A 2,517-nucleotide genomic window follows, 5' to 3' on the forward strand; every position below is an offset into this window, starting at 1 on the left:
TCCAGTAGCATTTTTAAGAAAGATTCCAGTTCATTGGTTGTTGTTATCGTGGTTATTGGACCAGTTATGATATGTTGGGAGTCGGGAGGTTTTTCTTCATCATGCCGAGGATGAGTGTGGGTTTAAGAGGCTCATCTGTCGGTTTACTCTGCAGCTGCTTGGTGATGTTTGTTACTGCTCGTCTGTTTGAAGGAAAAAAGAAGTTGACTGGGGTTGATGATTCTGATCTAAGGAATATACAGAATTATGAGACTTATTCTTGTGATATTTTTTATGTATGAAAACTGAATTTTAATCTCGCCCCTGCTCGAAAACCACACAGCTGATAATCCCTATCTTTAGAACAGAACAAAAGTCAAAAGCTCTATTTTAAGTACGCAGTGAACAGCAATTTTCGTAAGGAACTGATACAGAGCCAAGCTTAATTCTGTCTACACTCCACCTGATGGAGACGGTCTTTGGATTGGTGGTATGGATGGAGATGAAGGTGGAACCAGAAGATGAGAACCAGACGAATGGGTGGAAACGGAAGGCGGATCGGGGCGGAACCAGGAAGTTGAAGTTGTCCGGGCCTGATTGAAGCAGCTCAAACACAGAGAGAAATACTCTGGATCATTATATATTCGATATACATCAATCTTTATCTAGGTCTCTCTCTGAGCTTAAACAAATCCCATTTGTCAGGGAAAGGAAGGAGCTTGAGGCCCTGGGAGGCCACATCTGTATGAATGGAAACTTCCAACAGGTGAGCTTGAACTCTACATAAACACCAGTGCTAAAGGTTAGCATCATGAAGGTTATGGTATTCAGCATTTGTTGAAAATAACTGAGAGAGTGATTGATTCAGTTGTGTTTTTATTTTGGAGACTACAGTTTGTACTACTATTGAATTGTATTGTGTCGTACTGACTCATGTTTCTGTTATTTTGACAACCCCATTTTAGCCAAATAAAAGAAACGCTACAGTGTTTAATTCCATCTAGTTTAACAGCACCACAAACTACAGTTGAATCACCACCTTTCTGATGCTGTTTCAACATAAACTGAACATGAAGCTAAGCTTTAGTGCACGACTGTTATATTAGAATTCATTTGTTTTCACTGGTGAACCTATTGAACTGTCTGCCGAGTGTATTTTCCTTAGAGACATTCACTAAGAGACTTTCATTCCGCATATGATGTAGTTGTACTTTCAAGAAATCATAAAAAGAAACTGACTCGTAACCAGCATCTTTTAATGAACAGATAAATTTGTTAAAAGGTTTCAAAAAGCTGTTTTTCATTTATACTTATTTTCCTAACTCCCCCGTCGTCAGTCATTCAGGACTGAAGAAGCTGCTTTATGACGAAAGTCCTCAAAAAACTCCCGTTGCCTTCGGTTCAGCTTTGTTTTTTTTTGGATAGTGTGAAGAAGTATTGTCTCATCAGTTATGAGAGTTCACAGGAACAATATGAACTCAATAAAAATGTTCACAGAAAACAAAAGCAATAACATCACAGAAAAAAGTACTTTTTTTCCCCTACTCCTACTAGATAAATTTAATGTTTCATTGTAAATGCAGCATGTCATTGTTCACATATTATTGATCACAATCGGTTACTGATTTACACAAATACATCAAATGTTTCTTTGTGCACAGATGCAGGATTTGACAGATATAAGCTCAGGTGGTCACTGGAGAACGTCAAGGGCAGGTAAGACGAGTAAGTAACGATATGGCTCTAGTAACTTAATTAAAACTCACTTAGATTCAAGTAAAAGCAGCAGAGGCTCTAAGATAAAAGTATGTTTTAAGTTGCGATTTAAAAGAGTTGACAGAGTCAGCTGATCTGATTTCCTCAGGCAGATCGTTCCACAGCTGCGTAGTCCTGTCCGCGAACGCCCTGTCACCTTTTGTTTTCAGCCGGGTCTCTGGAACAGACAGTAGACCTCTGCCCGAGGATCTCAAGGTACGTGCTGGCCTGTACGCCGCTGTAAAACTGCTTTATTTTCAAAGGGACTGTTTCTCCAGTTTTCTTTTTGGAAATAAGGTGCAAAATCTCTTTTACCGTTGACAAAGAGAGACTCAGAGATACTCAAAATGAAATAAAATTACAGGATGTGTTCCTGTGTAAATCCACTTCATGAACGCTCCAGATGTAAAGCAACCCAAACGACCAATATTTCACCAAATATAACAACCATAGCAAAATTGTATTTTTCTCATCTTTGCTTTTCACATTTACATCATCAGTAAACTGCGGCGACGCATTTTGTGGTAATGAAGTTACTTTTGAAGAGTTAAATTTAGAAGATCCGTCCCATGATATTTGACTTAGGTATTGACTTAAGTAATGTTTGAGGCTATAGCTGTGGTTGGGTTTTATCAGATAGTTTAGAGGTCTGCCCAGCTCATGTACCCCTTAAAGGGCCTTTTCATCTGAAGGTTTCTTTCTAAAGCCCTCCAGACGTGTTTATTTTCAGGATGTCTTCCAGGTGCTTGCGGGACTCCAACGCGGGCAACCGTGCAAAAGATG

The sequence above is a fragment of the Chelon labrosus genome, assembly GCF_963514085.1.
Source record: "Chelon labrosus genome assembly, chromosome: 7".
Classification (NCBI taxonomy): Eukaryota; Metazoa; Chordata; class Actinopteri; order Mugiliformes; family Mugilidae; genus Chelon; species Chelon labrosus.